Here is a 12,947-nt window from a genome sequence, read left to right on the forward strand (position 1 = left end):
TAGCACAAGCTTATCACTCAAATTTAAATATTACTGTTATGTCATTGCTGTTATTGTTGCTATGAAATTTCAGTGAGAAAATGCATTGCAAGGATGTCTCTTTTCGGACTCTCAGAACTGTCAAAATAAAAAGTGCTTGAAAGTATCATTTCTTTCATTCATTTCTTGCGCATAAATTAAGCACTTACTCTGTGCATTTTGTGGGACTAGACATTGCAGGATAGATAATCAACCGGACATACGAGTTACTGCTTCTGAGAATTTTATAATCATGCCAGGCAGAAAAGGCATACAAACCTAAAATACCAAAATTTCTATAGAATATGATTCAATACACACGAAAAGTAGTCTAAAGTTTATTCATCAGATATTAGTAAGTACTGAGAGGACCTGGATTAATTTGCCAGCAATTTTCCCTCACCATCAAAAATAATCATAATTTCTCTTCCCTGGGAAAATAAAGTAACTATTTTAACAGCTATACTCTAACATCTGAAGACAGGAAGTGAGTAACAGGCAGAAAGGATGTCTGAATGCTCAACTCCAAATATTGTTTTTACTCTTTGCTAGACAGAAGATCACATGTGAATGAAACTTTACGTCAAAAGCAGGAAGTGTGTCTCTCTCTTGCCCCTTACAGGTATCTCTGGAAGATAAAACTCTATTATTCCAGGTGTAGCTTCATAATAACATCCTGCAAATCAAACTTGGGGCTCAGTAAATTTGCAGTTATTTTTCAGTGACAGAAGCCCAGAGTCATAAAGCTTTTCCAAAGGAAACCACATTAAGTAAACTAAATATCATTACCAAGGGTAGAGTCAGGAAAGGAATGACATTTTTCCACCTTACTCCGAATATGCTGCATATCTAAAGTACTTGTAGAGGCATCTGAAGGTAAGGTAGATGGTGACGGGTTCTTTGAAACATCAGAGTCTGGCAGACTAGACAATGCTATGGATACCTCCTATTTTGAAAGTGCTTTATAGCACCTCCTTGCACACAGCCTCATTGCATGCTTATTGTCACCCTCATCTGAAATATGCATAAGTTGCAGGGCCTTTTAGAATCTGACTATGCATCTATTTTTTTGAGACTTCCATGACCCAGAGAGTGAAAGCCTAACAACTTTCCCCATCAAATTTTACCTCCTCCCCCAAATATATGTGCACACACAAACACATCTTGCTCCGTAGAACTAATGCCTTTAGGACTCAGCTCAATGTGACTTCACTGTGCTTCTGCACTGGATTTTCTTCAAGAGGCCAAACTTAGCTTGGCCTTGCTTCATACTCTCTCAGGAGAGTAATTCCTAAGAATTACATCAGGATGACAGAGGAAAGGCCTAAGCAAGCTTTAAGGTTCTATCAGAGTCAGAAGAATAAAACCTCACAAGATTTAATGCTAAACCTCTAGAAGGTTCACTTGAGGCATAGCAGTCAAGATAGTTGGGCCTTTGTTGTTTTTTAAAAAGGTAGGAAAGGAATGATGGTGAGCATCAGTGAATGGATACAACTCTTTCAATAAATAAACCCATAGAAAAATTTAACAATAAAAAGGTAGGCAAATCGAGGTTCATAGAGTTTAAATATCTTACTGCAATAGATATTCCAAGCACCAGACCTGGAATTTGATCCCACATCTTATAAATCTAATTTGAAAATCCCTTTCACCATAATCACAGATGTAATAATACATCTACTTCAAGTAACATGAAGACATGAGCTGGATTATTGCAGTTAATGAGCAATGAATTGCTATTGATGCTGGGAAAATCTATGGATATTGGAAAAGGGGACTAAATTAATAAACATACTCTGCGATAATTACATCAGAATTGATGTTATCAAAATATTCCACATGTGCCATAAGAAAAAATCTAAAGGTCATATAAGAAATCCTAAAAAAAATACAAGCTGCCACATTTGATGAAAATAAAAAAATTGACATAAAATTTGTATTATAAACAAAAGGGGAAATGACATCAGATATAATATATATTAAAATAATAAATAATCTCTAAAACATAAAAGAATATTTTTGACAGTTTTATGGTAATAAGTTTGAAAACCTGGAGTGCACAAATTCCTAGAAAAAAATAAACTTAACAAAACTGACCTAAGAAAATAGAGAGCATGGTTAGTCTTGTAACTCTTAAAGGAATGGGAAAATTCTTTAAAAATAATTTAAAAATTTATTCTTTAATTTTAAAGAAAATTTTTAAAAAGAAAATACTAGAACCAGAGCTTATTAGTGAATTCTACCAAATCGTTAAAGAACAGCTCATTCAAATCTTAATCAAACTATTCCAGAGACTAGACACAAAAAGAGTCTCCCCAAATTATTCCACGAAGCTAATATAACTTTAATAACAAAAGAAGTCATGGAAAATTTTTAAAAGGAAAATTGCCCATCCATTTTCCTAAATATAAACATAAATCCCAAATGCCAAACAAAATGTCAGTAAACCAAGTCCAACAATATATATAGAAGACAGTAGTACAGCATGACCAAGTTTGGACTGGTGAATAATCCAAGATTGATTCAATATTAGAAAATGTATTATTGGCATTCAATATATTAACAGATAAAAGGAGAAAAGTATATGACTACTTAAGTGAGGAAAATACATTTTATATTTTATAAACTTTAATAGACAGTTATAGGAAACAAAAGAAGCTCTTAGTAAACCAGAAATAGAAGGTAACTTCCTTAACTTCCTAAAGACTATCCACTAGAAATAAAACCAAATTGACATCAAGCATTCTGAATAAGGAAATGCTGTAAGCATCTCCTTGAAAATCAGGATGGAATTAACAATACCCTCCCATTACCCCTCTATATAATGTTGCACTGGAAGTCCTAGGCTGTGCTAAATGACAAGAAGAAGCAATTCAATGTATAAGGATTGGAAGGTTAAAAATGTTAAACAAATGAATGCATGAATGAATAAGTGAGAGAGTGAAAAAATGGAAGGGAGGAAAGGAAGGAGGGAGGGAGAAAGAGAGGGAGGGAAGGAGGAAGGAAAGAAAGTGTAGGATAAAGCACCTAGAACTTGTTATACCTGAATTTCCATCATGGCTGGGGTCCTAATTTTCTGAGTAGTTGTTAGCAAATCATTTAATCCTCTAGTGTTCTTAAATTTCCTATTCTATAAAATCAGGGAAACTACCTTGGTTAATTAATTCCATTAAAAAGGATAGAAAATATGGGAAGAAATACAGGCTTCTGGGATGAGAGTGAACTATTTCAGTTTTGGAGATGTGAGGTTTGAGCTGTGGACAGAACATCCATGAAGAGATAGAGGTCAACAGACAGCAGAATTATGAGTCTGAAGCTTTGGGAAATGGTCAGAGCTTCATCTCAGTTCCAGTGGAAGGAGATGTTTCATGACAATTGTAATGGTTAGCACTTATTGAGCACTAACTAAATGTCCAGGGTTTTACATAGATTACGTCTTTTAATTTTCACAACCACCTTGTGAGATCATACTGTTATCCTTAACAGTTTACAGATGAAGACACAGAAGTCAAATAACTTACCTAAGACCCTACAGCCTCAAAGTTGTGATTCAAGCCTGATTCCAAAGCTTTTCCTCTTTCCCACTGTGCTGGGAAAGTCTGCCTTTTGGAATCAGATCTGATTTAGAATCTTTTCTCCCCAAAGAGCCTTGAGATCTGGACAACTTGCTACAGTTCTCTAAGCCTGAGATTTCTTCTCTTGAAAAAGAAGAAAATAATACTAAAAGCATGGGGTTGTTGTGTATATTTTACCAGATGATATATGTAAAGTGTCTGGTATTTAAAAAAAAAAAAAAAGGTATGCCATAAATAGTAGTTCCCTTTACCCTTTCTGCCCAAGGCAAACCTCCCAGAAGCAAACTAGAGAACAAGGACAGAGGGAGATAGCAGGTATGTAACACCCTAGAGCCATTTTCTTATGTTCCAAGTTCTCCATATCCTCACTATCCCCCCTCCGTTTCCGCAGACAGCCCAGGGGCAAGCAAAAGGGCAAAAGGCAGACATCAAAGCTCAAAAGGGAAATAGATGTTGAACTGAACAGATGACTTAAACCCTTCCTCCTATTCTAAAACACTATCTACGTTCCCTGATCTAATCTTGGAGCAGGGAAGAAGGGGGCGGAGGTTGTGGGTGTTGTGAAGGGAAAACTCAAACTAAACAACAGGAAGCTTATTGGCTTATTTGAGTACCAGTATAGTTGAGCTAAAAGATCACAGACTTTGAGTCAGATCAATCCAGCTTATGTGGCTGATTGCTGCACAAATGGCTACGGGGAACATTTCCTGACCTCTCTAAGCCTCACAGGGCCTGTTAACATGTAACGCACAAATTTGCTATTAAATTAGGTAACACTTGCTGTTGTTAGAATGCGTCCCCTCCAAAATTCATGTTGAAATTTCATCCTCATTATGATAGTATTAAGAGGTGGAACCTTTTGGGAAGTGATTAGGTCACGAGGGTTCTGCCCTCATGAATGGATTAGTGCCTTACCAAAGGGCAGGAGGGAACTAGCTTAGGCCCTTTTTGCCCTTCTGCCTTCTGCCATGTGAGAACACAGCATTCATTCCCTCTGGAGGACAAAGCAAGGTGCTCTCTTGACAGCAGGGAATGAGATCCTCCCCAGACACCAAACCTATTGCTGGCTCAGTCTTGGACTTCCCAGCCTCCAGAACCAAAAGAAATAAATTTTTTTTCTTTATAAATTACCCAGGCTCTGGTATTCTGTTACAGCAGTACAAATAGACTAAAACAATAAAAAATATTAAAGGATATTTAACACACATTCTGAAATGTGTTAAAAGGCAACTCTTCCTGGGTACTGATATGAATCTCAAAACAATCACCAGAAAATATTTTAGGGCATATTGACCTGCACTTGGAGAAGAATCCAGAACAAAATCTTTTTGGCTTGTGCAAAAACCAAAAACCAAACCAAAACAAAACCCTACTTTTTGGTGTTGTCTGTGGTAGAACATTGAAACCCAGGTATTCACTGGCAGGAAACAAAACGAGAGTTTTAACAAGCCTGGGACAAGTAGCCTGAAAAAATCTCAAATCACTTCGTGATTCATTTTGTTGTTTAAATGGTGATATGGTTAACTGAATCTAGGTATGAAACTTAAGTTTCCTTCAGGTTGAAAGTGGACTTGAAGTATTTCAATGTAAATAACACCTTTAAATATTACATAATTTAAAAAATCATTAAAAAAATCTTTATACACTCTAAATTGTGTTGCCCTAAGGCAAAGTATACTCCACATTTCAAGGCCTCACAGCTCCCTGAGATCAAAGCTCTAGGTTAGCTAAATGGGAAATCCTGGCTGTGTGTTACAGACGAACACTCTTATTATCCATTGTCCTGGGCCTCCTCGCTTCCCTCCATGCAAGACTGTTTACTGTGTAAACAGTAGCTGTGCAGGCCGTCAGGTGTTTTGCACCAAAGAATTCAACATATTTCTCCATGAAAAAATACAAGTGTTTTACTTTCTGTCAAGAGTCTAAACTCTTCACTCCTTTTTCTTTTCTGTTCAACGGATAATGCATATTTAAGTATATGACCTCATTAGACAAGCCTACAAGTCATGCAGGATTTCTGACTCAAGTAGGCTCTGAGGACCCTAAAACATAATAAAGTATTTGTAGTCTAACATGCTATCAATTATAACAGGAGCAGAACCCAAAAAACAAACTTTTATCTTTAGAGTAGTATATCTTGTTTGTCAATATAAAAAAGAAAACATTCATTTTCTTTTCTTTTTTAAATCCTTAGGTAATATTCAAATATGTTTTAAATGGAAGCTTCTGCTTTAAGAAAGTCCACCCGCATTATACACATTATAATATTCTAATTACTTCCAAGAATTGCTTCCTTCCAAGTTTGCAATCATTTACAAACATTAAGACATACTTCAGTGAATCACACTGAGAATTCATGGAATTGTAGATTTATAAGTGAATTACACTTGGAATAAATTTTCTTTCAGAACTTAGAAATATATGACAGGCCCGGCATGGTGGCTCACGCCTGTAATCCCAGCACTTTGGGAGGATAAGGCGGGCGGATCAATGAGGTCAGGAGATCGAGACCATCCTGGCTAACACGGTGAAACCCCATCTCTACTAAAAATATAAAAAAATTAGCCAGGCGTGGTGGCAGGTGCCCGTAGTCCTGGCTACTCAGGAGGCTGAGGCAGGAGAATGGCATGAACCTGGGAGGCGCAGCTGGCAGTGAGCCAAGATCACACCACTGCACTCCAGCCCTGGTGACAGTGTGAGACTCCATCTCAAAAAAAAAAAAGAAGAAATATATGACATTATTCATATAGTGAATGAGGTACACACCATCCTAAATTTTTCAACAATTCCTGTTACCAAACAAGGAGGTCAAGGATAGAAGCACTATTAAGTCCTAATTTTATATGCATTTTTTATATGATGATAAATTAATTATGTAGCAACTTAGAAAAGCTCAGTGGAGACGAAAATGTCACATTGTAAGCCACTGTAATAACATGGTAAACTTATTAATACCACAGGGGCTTTTATTTACCCTTTAACCAAAACTGTGAAGAAGCATCATAGCACTCATTCAGTGATAGTTCATAGGCAACTATGAACTGTCCATGAATGATCAGATTTATGCCTCACTACAGTTTATTTTCCATATGAAGAAGCTGAATCTCAGGCAGGTAGACTCACCCAACTTCTTATGCTGCATAGTAAGTGGCAGAGCGGGAATCTGAACTCAGGCTTTATGATCCAGCACTAGCATTACCCATTACACATGCCGCACACCTGTGACACCGTCTTCTCCTCGTTACTATTGCCAGTACCCTGTCATGTGGTTTCAGAGACCCATCTCTATTCCCAGGAAGAAAAGCATCTAAAATGCATTGACTCTATAGTGGAGTAATATAAATATTGTCATTCTTGGAAATTGTTTTAGAGTGGAAAAACCTGAGCTAAAGAGTTACGATCATCTGGGTTGAGGTGCAGTTCTCTTTCAGCTGCATGAGAATGGACAACTCATTTCATATTTCTAAAGTTCAGCCTCCTCATCTATAGATACACCTGATAGAATATTTTTAAAAATTCAGGCATAATCTAAAACTTCACAGAGTGAAGTATTCAGACCTTATATGCATCTTTCAGTCTGGATGAACACATATTACATGCATTTCATAGGTTTCATTTTCATCTGTCTAGACATTACCCTCATGCACCTTTTCAGTCAACCCCACCCCGCAGAAAAGTAGCTACTGATCTGTTTTCTGATTTGCTTTTTCTATATTTTTCTATAAATTGAATCATACAGGCTGGGCATGGCGGCTCATGCCTGTAATCCCAGGACTTTGGGAGGTCAAGGTGGGTGGATTGCGAGGTCAGGAGTTCAAGACCAGCCTGGCCAATATGGTGAAACCCCATCTCTACTAAAAATACAAAAATTAGCCGGGCATAGTGGCATGTGCCTGTAGTCCCAGCTACTTGGGAGGCTGAGGCAGAAGAATCGCTTGAACCTGGGAGGCGGAGCTTGCAGTGAGCCAAGACTGTGCCACTGCACTCCAGCCTGGGCAACAGAGCGAGACTCTATCTCAAAAAAAAAAAAATTGAATCATACAATATGTACTTTTTTTGTGTATGTCTGGCTGCTTCTTTCACACTGTGTAACATGTTTGAGATTCACTCATGTTGTGGTGTGTAATTACAGTTCATTCCCATTAATAATAATTGGATGTAGGCATTAAAAGAGATAATGTACATTATTACCTGTAAAGGGCTCTATAAAAATACTTACAATTATTATTTAAAAGAGGAAGCCCAGGAACAAGAGAGTGTTAGAGCCAGGAAGAGGAATATCTAAGACTGTCATAGGCTAGAGTGTATTTGGAGTAAGGGGTTCATTAATCAGTGTCTGCCATATCACATTCTTTGTATGTTTAAGGTCATCCCATACCAGAAACATGTAAATTTGGCTTGTTTGGTCAAGCTGAGTTGGATTTAGTCTACCAGACCAGAATTTATTTTTCTGCTCAGCACAGACACCAAGAGTACCTTCCACCTGTATTTCTGAAACACTCTCTTTTGCCCACCACAGAGACGGAACCCCTCCTCTGTTAGATTACATTTAAGACACCAGTGTGTGAAAGCCATCCATAATGCTGTCTTCAGAAACAGTCAAAACTTGTGGTGACAATTCCAGCCAGCTGTGCAATTCAGTTTTCCCAAGAGAACTTGAGGCTGGCCCTCATGAGTAGGATACAAATACTCCATTTCACAGAAGGTGATTTGGCCACAAAAAATAAATCCATACTCCAGAAAGAAATGGAATCATGGAGATATATAAAGTCCTTTTTTTTTTTCTGGCAAAAACATTCCTCATTAGAAGCAGGATCTTCAAATCTAGACAGGAAGCAGGCACCATTCCCAAAGATTATTTGCAAGAATTACTCTAGAGGATGAGATATAAATATAAATGCTGAGTCCCCAAGCAAAAATCTCAGAAGCCTGTTAATTGAACTAACAGATGGGCTATGGAGACAGTCTCTTGTCAAGGTGGTAACTTGGGCAAGAATGATACCCTTGAAGGAAATATCAAGATATAGAAAGTTTATTAAAATATCACGGCGGAAGGTTTCAAGTCACATTTAGAGGAAGGTATAGAAGAAAGTCTCCTCAAAGTTGCAGCAAGCCAGTGGGTGTAAGTTTCCATCCTGCTTCCTGCAGAAACAACATCTGTTCTTACATTCAACACAGGCCACCTCTGATATTTATTGCATTTGCTGAATGCTGAAAGGATCTGAAATGTGAAACCTCTTGATCTGTCAGTAGTCTTGGATTTCTGTGAAAAGACGAGCTACATAATAGCACAAATTGGAGAAATTTCATTTATCTAAAAGACATAAATCTCCATCACAGTCGAATTCCCTTTCAATACACAACTGTAGAAGTTATAGCCAACCTTTGTCTTGTAACTTCCCCTTATTTTCATTCTCCTCTACATGCACAGCTCCATTTCCTTCAAAAAGATGCATTCCAGGTCATTCAGTCTTGACTTTAACCCATTCACTTCTCCAAAGCAAATTTAGCCTAAATGAGTGAAAGTCAAAACATGCGTTTTTTGGTCTCATTAAGCTCACAGTATCCTTGTGAGAGAAGAAGGAAATTTGGTTCATTAGCCTACCTGTGAATGAAGGATAACTTGCTTGTATTTCAGTGGAATTTATATTTTATTTTTATACAATGCTCAGGTTTCTTGGTTCTCATCAAAAAGTGAGGCTGGTTACTCAACAGAGCCCAGAAAACGATAGCAAATTTTAGTTGACATCACATGAGTTGTTTATCTGGGGAGCATAAATGGTTAAAAACAAAAAAAACAGACTTGGGTTTCATAATTTAAAGGTCTCTTTGAAAGAAGCAATAAATAAAAGAGGATGCCTAGAAGGCATTATAAACAAAAAAAGTGGGTGAAAGGGTGGGAGACTTGATAAAGTTTCTGTGAAGATTTCATGTGATGTCAACACTGAGACAGTTACTTAGCACAGACCAAAGGGTCCAATTGCCAGAGGTTAAAGTGACAGGCAATTAGAAGAGGTGGTATTCTTCTCCTTTCCTTTTTTTCCCCCTCCTTGTTTCATTTATTGAGTGCGCCCTTTATTCGTGATGCTGTCCCACTCACACAGCAGTGGAGAGACTGTTTTGAGAAAGTAATCCGAGTGAAGGTTAGTAAAAAAGCCAAACCTCTAACTCATCAGGGAACTGGAGATTCTGGAGGAGGCAATGAAGAGAACCAGCTGATATCAATCTGCGATGTCCCATTTACCCTGGGAAATTCCTTCTGAGTTAATCCAGGTGCACATCCTGAGTTCCACAGAACCCTTGGCATCTTTTCTCAGTGTCATAATGAGTGGTTTACATCATCATCTTTCCCACTAGATTCTGGGCTCCTTCTTAGGGGAAGAAACTCCAGTCTTTCATCCCGGTCATTTTAGGGCTGAGCCCATAGTTGGTAGTCAATAAATATTTGATGAATGTATACATAAATGAATGAATGAATGCAGGCATAAATTTTTCTACCTCAAGCATGTCTGCCACAGACTGACTGCCTGAGAAGAATATATTCTGTGCAGAATTCTATTATTATTATCATGATTATTGACAATTTTCACTTGAAATATACTTCAAAGTGTTTTCATGCATTAGTAACCTGAAATTTTTATCCCTATTGAAACTATTCACATAATAAAATGTTATTTTCTTCACACAGCCACACACAAAACAAAACTGATTCCTTAGCCAACATTCTAGGCAAAATATTCTATTTTTGTGAAGGTCAATTCTTGTAGTATGACATCTATTCCAGCAGCTGACTTTGCAAATACACATCCTCCCTCACTTGGGGAGGATGCTAGAGGTTAAGATATAGGTCTCTGTTTTTAGACACTTGATGTTCAGGATTTTGATAATAATGAGAACTTTTAGTAATCAGAAATGTCCACAGCTACAAGCAGTGAGTTCCCTCTCCTTGAAGGTGTCCCATGGAGGATGAAAGTCAGCTTGGCAGTGCCTTGCAGAGGAACTAAGCATCACACTGGTATTCAGTTTAGATGTCCTTGCTTTTCTCTTCAACCTAAACTTATAAAATTTCATGATTTAACATGGGAAATAGAAGACTTTTTTCTAGCAGTATTAGGTGGTTTGGGGTCTGCAAAATAATTTGCCCATGAGGGCAAAGGCTAAGACTAGAATCTTGGTCTCTCTGAACAGAAATTTCCCTACTGGTCTTTCAGCAGTTTTCATGGATTTTAGTACTCCAGCCAAATGAGCTACTCCTCTCTGCAGAAATCCTTAGGTTCCCCAGAAGTGATCCTTTTATTCATAGCACAAGGCCCTTTAACTTGTCACTGAATCTCTCCTTGGCTCATCACGCTCCAGGCATTCTTGCAGATCACTTTTCCCTTAAGAAAGGTGGTTCAGACTTCCTCTGCAAACTAATCATAGGCTTGTAGGAGGCTGCCCAGGAAAATATTAGGCAGACTGATTAGAATGCTCGGATTCTGATCCTCAGGCCACTACGGACCTCACTGATAATGGAAATGCAGCTTAATGTTCCTTTCAGTGCTGCCTAGGCGATATGAAATACCACCTGCTATCCCAGAGTCTGTGGTGCAGCCCATTGAACACCACTCAAATGGGCCACTCTATATTAAGACTCTTCTCCCACTGCACAAGTCGAGAGCTAGAACACAGAGCCCTTTGCAGAGAGACAGCCCAAGCTGAAGGAATGCTTGGGTGACTCCAGTGGCCTAGGGAATGTGACAAAAACTCATGCTCATCAGTTGTTGTTTTGTTCCAACTTTGCCACAATGTACTCTATAATTTCAGTTTTCCTGATGGATTCTGGGGTGGGCAAATAGTGCTAAGCCTCCGAAGCACTGAGGTTGCCTTTCTTCATCACGGGGAAGCTTCCAGCCCTTGCAGCAGAGAACGGGCAGGAGTCCACACAGTTGATTTGTATTGACAGCTTCACCCCTCTCCTGGCACAGATGGGAAATGGCCAAGAATGATGTGCAGAGTGGAAGGCAGTCCGGGTCAAGGCAGATGTTCTATTGTGTTGCTCCAGATACAGAAACAGGGCCAGGGTCAGAAGCTGCTTGTTCAGTCCCCACACTGTTAAAGGAAGGATCTGCAGGGCATGTTTAGAGAAAGCAAAAATAAAATGAAAAACAAAGCCCTCTTTCCTCAAAAAAGAGCCATTCAGTAGTGCCACGGACAGGCTTGAGATGGAAGAAAAGAGGTACTAGATGTGTCTCGTCCATCAGCCCTGAGCAGTCCTGCCCTTTGAACCAGGCTAGGGAGGCCTTTGTCCCTTTTATTCTTAGAGGGCTGTGCTCTGGTATTTTGCTGGCTGTCTTTCTTCCCATGTAAGGGAGAGTCCTCCAGGCCAAGGGGATAGGCCCAATTGGAGCCTACCTTCCCCTTCTGCACCCTGGAATTGTCTAATTGGTGTGATGGCTAATACTGAGTGTTGATTTGATTGGATTGAAGGATGCGAAGTCTCCAAGCTTGGGCCCAGGGCCTGTGAGCATCTGTCCTCCCTGTCTGTCCTCCTGAGGGTCACTGTGCCACTGCTTTCAGAAAACCTCTAGGCTCCAGGAGGGCAAAGGGAGCCACGTTTACAGGGGCGGGGCAAGGATAGAGCTTGCGAGCTGAGCTGTCCACACATGTGAGCAGGATTCATGTTGCAGTGCCTGTGGAACCAGGGGTGGGAAGAGAAGAGGGGATGGGCTTCAGGCCAGGGCCACTTCTCCCCCTGGTCTCCCACCAACTTCTCTTCATTAGGCTCTGGCAAAGAAGGTGGCCAAGTATATTTTATTACATGTTTGTAAATTTGATTGATAATGTTAACATATTTAGACCTATAGTATATGGACCTCCATTCATACTCATGTTTTGGGCTCTGAAAATATTAGAAGTGGGTCTGGTTCTGACCACACCCCCTTCCTCCTAACTGCTTCTGGAAGGGGAAGGGAAATAAGGACTTGGGGTGGTTTGACAGGTGGGAAGTGAGGGTGTTGCGGGGCTGAGTAGGAGGTACTTTGCTGCTACTAGAACCAAACAAAAAGTTGAGAGAAAGTAAAACTACCAGGAAGAAATCAAAATAGAGTATGTTTTCTCTCTGTGGTTCCCTATAAACTCCAAATGTTACAAACACTAAGGCAAGAGTGTCAATTCTACACACACACAAAAAGGAAGGATGCTGTCTCTTGGCTTGACTTGGTAGGTTCAGAGCGACTATGATACTGTGACTAGGAAAGTGTGGTGAAGGTCACTGATCAGCATCTGCTTCAAACCCAAACTCTCACCATCTCAGAAGCAAACAGCAAGGTAAAAGTTTTGTCCAACAGCAGAGGGATTGAATAGAGAAGGAAC

The 12,947-nt window shown here is 39.2% G+C and overlaps 1 protein-coding gene and 1 long non-coding RNA gene across 3 annotated transcripts in view; both read right to left on the reverse strand.

Moving 5' to 3' along the window:
• Positions 1-12,947, reverse strand: part of SNTB1 (syntrophin beta 1) — a 278,226-nt gene that overhangs the window by 171,709 nt on the left and 93,570 nt on the right. The window lies entirely within an intron of this gene.
• LOC134810912 (uncharacterized) lies at positions 8,612-9,898 on the reverse strand. The gene is made up of 4 exons (XR_010159666.1): positions 9,756-9,898; positions 9,199-9,358; positions 8,977-9,104; positions 8,612-8,856 (listed from the first exon to the last, which is right to left on the reverse strand). It is a non-coding gene; the product is annotated as an uncharacterized LOC134810912 (long non-coding RNA).

Source organism: Pan troglodytes, chromosome 7 (genome assembly GCF_028858775.2).
Source record: "Pan troglodytes isolate AG18354 chromosome 7, NHGRI_mPanTro3-v2.0_pri, whole genome shotgun sequence".
In the NCBI taxonomy this organism is placed as follows: Eukaryota; Metazoa; Chordata; class Mammalia; order Primates; family Hominidae; genus Pan; species Pan troglodytes.